Genomic DNA, 6,300 nt, shown 5'->3' with positions numbered 1-6,300 from the left:
CTCTCAATGGTTATTCAACCGTTGGGGGACAAGGAAGTTTATTTGATCACAAATGTTTATGGTCCACAGAAGCCCAATGACAAACTTAGGCTTCTTACATCACTTGAAGATCTAAGAAAAAAACATGCAGGCATTCCCTGGATTTTGGGAGGATACTTTAATATGATCATATCCCTTTCAAAAAAAAAGGTGGAACTAGATCTCTAGGCAGAGATTCCATAGAATTTCAAAATTTTATAAACAATATTAGGCTAATACACACAGAAAAAAGCAATGGAATCTTTAACTGGAATAATAAAAGGGGAGGCGAGTCCCAGGTGGCTTCAAAACTCGACAGATTTATCATCTCAGAGGACCTTATCCTTACAGGTCTTGACCTGTCAGTAAGGATACTTCCTTTTGGTGGTTCAGATCATTGGCCTGTTCAACTTGAAGCGTCCTTTATAGGAACTCCAAGAAACAGACCTTTCAGGTTTGAAAACATTTGGCTTACCCATCCGGACTTTATCAGCAATATTGAAAAATGGTGGACAGAGGATATGCATGTTCAGGGCACTAAAATGTTCCTCCTACATAAAAGATTGAAACATATCAAATACAAGCTTAAAGATTGGAATAAGAATGAGTTTGGCAACATTTTTGAAACCAAAAAAGTTGTTGAATGGAAGCTTCATGAGATCAACCAGATCCTAATTACAGATGGCTTCAACGAGGGAAGGAAGACACAAGCAGAACACCTTCAACAGGAATGGGAAGAATTATGCATGCAAGAGGAGATATTCTGGAAATAGAAATCAAGGGTACAATGGTTAAAAGAAGGAGAAAGGAACACAAGGTTCTTTCACAAATCTACCATGGATCATAGGTCTCATAACAGAATCTCAGTCATCAAAGATGCTCAAGGAAAACAACTCAATACCCACAAAGAAATAGAAGCAGCGCTGGTTCAACATTTCCAAGGCATTGTCGAGGAGCCTCTCTTAGATAGATCACAGTTCATCAAGGACATAACAAAGCACATTCCGAAGCTTGTGACAAAGGAAGATAATTACAATCTAAACAGGCCTGTGAATGAAGAAGAGGTCAGTGAAGTTATCAAAGAGATGCAAAATGGGAAGGCGCCAGGTCCAGATGGTTTCAATGTTGACTTCTTCAAAGCATGTTGGGGTATAGTCAAGCAGGATATTCTTGATGTGGTGGAGGATTCAAGGAAAAACAGAACTGTATTGAAGGCCCTCAATACCTCTTTCATATCCTTGATTCCCAAGCAGGATAATGCTATGACACCAGACAGATTCAGACCAATAGCATTATGCAATGTGGTGTACAAAATTATTTCCAAAATAATAGCCAATAGGCTGAAGCCCCTTCTTCCAACTCTTGTTTCTATGGAACAAACTGGGTATGTGGAAGGTAGACAAATTCTCGACAACATCATTCAAGCTCACGAGGTGGTTCACTCACTTAAAAGCAAGAGGCAGGCAGGCATGATCATGCAACTTGACCTAGAAAAGGCTTATGATAAGCTAAGTTGGACTTACATCAGAAGTGTTCTTATAGCCTATGGCTTTGACCATAATTGGGTACGATGGGTTATGGCCCTAGTAACTACCTCAAGTTTTTCGATTCTGGTAAATGGCTCGCCCTCCAAATCCTTTATCCCTTCTAGAGGTCTCAGACAAGGGGATCCACTCTCACCATTCCTCTTTATTCTCATGATGGAAGGGCTTGGCAAAGCTATCAGTTCAGCCAAAGCAGAAGGCAGAATCCAGGGTCTCAAACTCACCATGAATGGAGATGCTTTAACACATCAAAAATTTGTGGACAATACCATGTTGCAGGGTATACCTACGATGAAGGAAGCTCTAGCATACAAACATATCCTAAAATTCTTTGAAATGGCTACAGGCACTGAGGTAAGCCTTACCAAATCAAATTTTTTTTTTTTTTAACACTGACAATGCTATTCAGAGAAACATATCTAGAATTTTAGGCTTTCAAAGAGATTTGTTACCATCCAAATATTTGGGAGTACCACTAACAGACAAACCCCTGAGCAAGACAGTTTGGGAACAGGTGACCAATAAGCTACAGGACAAAGTTCGGAAATGGACTAATAGGTCTTTGAACTTAGCTGGAAGGCTAGTGCTCACAAAATCTGTCCTACAAACTATCCCCATTTTTATGTTTTCAGCCCTTCCAGCTCCCAAAGGAATCATGCAGCAATGCAGAAATATCCAAAGAGACTTTCTTTGGGGCAAAGGGGAGGAAAAAAGAAAATGGGCCTTGGTGGCCTGGGAAAAGATCTGTAAACCCAAAACCCATGGTGGTTTGGGGCTGGACGACCCTGAAATGCTAAACAAAGTTCTGGGGGCTAAGCTATGGTGGAGATGGCTAAAAGATTCGGCTTCCCCTTGGGCCCAAATTTGGAAACAGAAATATGCAATCAATTGGCAAGACAAGGACCACATTAGAATGTCTAGGCTCATCAAAGGCTCCCACATATGGAAAAAATCTTGGGAAAATAGAGCCATTGTGCAGAAACATAGTTTCTGGGAAATCAGAGATGGAAACCTTGCTTGGTTCTGGGAAGATAACTGGCAACAGGAACCTAAACTGTTAACAAAAGAATTCGCCAATCTCAAGAACGATACTGACAACAAGGGGTTACACAGGGTAAAAGACTTCTGGGTTCCAGAAAGAAGGGAAGACAAATGGAGATCATGGAAGAACCTGGTTTACAGTGAGGACTCCCCGTTAAAGGCACAAGCAGAAGCTTTATTGGACATCCTGGAACAAAGAAAGATTTTGACTTCAGCAGATTCAGACCAGCTGAGATGGGGCAATAATAATGAAGGTAACTTTAACCTCAAAGAGGCCAAACATAAAGCCCTAGGACTTGACTTCCCAAACCCTGATGGGGTATGGAAAAACCTATGGCAAAACCAAAGTTGGATGAAAATCAAATTGTTCACGTGGTTAGTGCAGCATAAAAAAAATTTGACCTGGGAGAATCTCAGGAAAAGAGGGGTATATGGTCCATCCAGATGCCAACTATGTGAATCACAAGAAGAAACCATGGACCACCTACTCAACATCTGCCCATTCACTTCCACCTTGTGGAACGAAGTAGCTTCAATATTCAAACAAACAGATAGGGACTTGGGCAGCATAACCGGCACTCTGAAGAAGTGGAGGAGAAATTTCTCTGACAATGAAATAATCAACAAAGCTTGGGCATTAATTCTAGGCTTTCTGATATGGGATGTCTGGAAAGAACGCAACAACAGAATTTTCAAGAACAGGAAAGATTCTCCCCAGAACATCATGGCTCAGATATTAAGACAGCTCAAGGAGACAGTAGGGACCATCATTAAAAACCCCCCTGATGAACAACCTAAAGATAAGGATGTACAGATTCTTCTGCAGTTGGGTCTTCAGGGGCTTACCCCACAGGGTAAAAACAGGAAGGTAAGTCATATAATTTATGATAAGGATTTCTAGCAACCTCCCCCTCAGGGATTCTTAAAATGGGGCCTCTAAAGGAAACTCGGGTATGGCGGGGTATGGAGGAGTAATAAGAGATAAAAATGGTTACAAAAAAACCCTCTTTCATAGCCACTTGGGAAAAGCCACTAACAATATGGCAGAGCTTATGGCCCTTGAGCAAAGTCTAGAAATCTTGAAGAACTCAAATCTTCAGAATACCATAATTGAAGCTGACTCCAAATTGATTATTATTTCAGTTAAGAGATTTTTCTATGGTTCTGCTCCAAATAAACTCTCAAAACATTAGCGGCTTCTGTAAGTTTATCAACAAATTCATTCTCACTTGAAGAACATGAGAACTATAAGTTTTACGCATGTGTGTCATACTACCAACAAAGTAACAGACTTACTTGCCAATGAGGGTGTGTGCTAGATGAAAAGTAATAAAATTTATGATTGGATAGAGATACTCCAAGGAAAATTGAGGGAAGAGTGTCTCAGACAGGCGAAGGTGGATAGGGAGCTCTATCAGAGCAGGGAAAACTAAAAGTATGTTGATGAGAGGTGTCAGGGGAAGTTCGATCTTCTATAGTGAAGCACTGCATGGTTATTGGGGTTGCAGAAGGGAACTTGCAACCAAAACTCGTCATCCCCAAAAAAATTTGGGCAGAAGTCAATTTACACCATGCACTCTTTATGAAAATTGGATTCTCTACCGAAGATTTAGCTCTGCCGGGTTTTGCTTTAACATACTTGCAGTTAAGCAGATTAGCGACTATCCTAGGGATTTCGCGAGGCAATTTGCAAGGTGGTTACCTTGCATGTTGGACCTGAACTGAACCTAAATTATGGTGGTATTTGATTTCGGGTCTAGATACAATGTTATCCTTCATGCTTGTCTCGCCTCGAGGTTGGAATCTGTGAATTTCGAGCAGATTACATGTGTGAAGTTTATTCCCCAATTCGGACCCAAAATCCATATAGGTTGGCTTCTATTTCCTCATCGGGTCCGTTTTAAGAATCAAAGAATATACTTTTTTTTGCTCCAATATGTGTCTCATCTGTTAGACCTCTGAAAATAGATCGAACGGTCCAGGCATATATTTATATTTTGAATTTCTCGTAGTTAGGTTTGTGGGCCCTTGGCCCGATAGTTAAGCCTTTGGCTCAGCACCCTAAGCCATGAGCAAATTATTAAAGCTATGTCCCTCAGGTCCTTTGGGCTTGTTGTAATATATGTAATTTGTTTTTATGTTTCAAATGAATAGAATGAATGACTCTTGCTTCAGCAAAAGAAAAAGAAGATCTCCCTTATCAGAGCTTTCAGATCTGAGAGTGGCATCATAAGTATAAAACCCGATAGGATTTTGTTTAAATGTATTATCGGAAATGTTTTATCAAAACATTTAAATATCACAACATTACTTATAGTAAAGTCACGATAAAACTTTTCCCTGATTAAAACTTTCTGATACTTTAAGCCCAAAGTAATATAAGCACGACTTTATGATATAATAAATAAAAGCCTAGACCCACAAGACTACCACGTGGTATATTAGAGTTTCCATATATCAGAATTTTAAAAACAAGAGCCACTTTAAAACCTTCAATCCTCCGTTGTGCCGATACTCCAATACTCCAATATCTAATACCTTCGATGTCCATTATCTTTCGATCCTCCGATGTCCCGATATCATGATACTCCAATATTTCGATATCCCTCATCCTTCCATATTCCCCTCCTTTCCATATATCGGAAATTTTATATCAAGAGGCACTCTTTTAAAATCATCGATATTGCATCCCCAATACAAAACCTTTGATGCCTCTTCCTGCTCACAACTCATAACCATTATATCTTTGAATAAGCCTACCAGAAGGTAAGGATATCAAAAGTTTTAAAGGTGTATTCCTAAGATTTCCCCAATAAAAATCCTTTGATATGCTGACATGTGTAGAGCCCATTTGAATGCATGTTTATCATTTAATGGCTGAAATCAGTGAATTTGTGATTTTTTGAAGTTTTAAACGATTTAATCATTGCGGCTTAATGTCTCCAGGATTTTCTCATAAAGAGATAAATCATCATGGAAAGTAGTTATTTTCTCTAAACGAATTCTTACGTTAAGGAATTTCTGCTTATCCTTGTTTTTTCCATTACAGGCTAATCCTGATAAGAAAAAATCATCACAGATATCTAAGGCGGTTAAATCCAGGAAGAAACTTGTTGTTCAACAGCAACTAGTCGCTCCTCCACCTGAAGCTACCGAAATTCCTGCATTATTCTCAGATACAACATGTACTCCCGATGTTGGAATCTCCTCTTGGGAATTTATTTATAAGATTTTTGAAGATGAATGACCCAGGGTAACAAAGAAAACAACTACGATCGATGATTCTACCTCGGTCTCTGAAACTACCTATAGTGATGTCGCCAATTCATTCTTACATAGGATTGAAGCCCTACCCAACATCTTGCCTTATAGATATATGGTTAAATGGGTTATTTATCATATGAATATTGCATATAGGAATTTCATGACTCATAAGCAGACAATCATTAGGTCATTTACCAGCAGTGATTTGAGAAAAATGTATCATCTGTCACAACCTCAGCAAAAATATGACAATCTTTTTATATAGAAGTTCATGAAGGAGAATTAGCATCAATCAGAGCCCATCAAAAACTGGAGAAGAGATCCTAACAAACATAAGCGAGACAATAAGGATATGTATTCTATTGCCTCCCTTTCTAGTCCATACTATCAAATATGATGTGTAGGATCTATGGTTACCCTAATACTCAAAAAT

The sequence above is a fragment of the Pinus tabuliformis genome, chromosome 3_2 (assembly GCF_031772625.1).
Source record: "Pinus tabuliformis cultivar Carrire ecotype Pingquan chromosome 3_2, CPIR1, whole genome shotgun sequence".
NCBI classification, from domain to species: Eukaryota; Viridiplantae; Streptophyta; class Pinopsida; order Pinales; family Pinaceae; genus Pinus; species Pinus tabuliformis.
Note: the sequence above shows the minus strand (reverse complement) of the source record.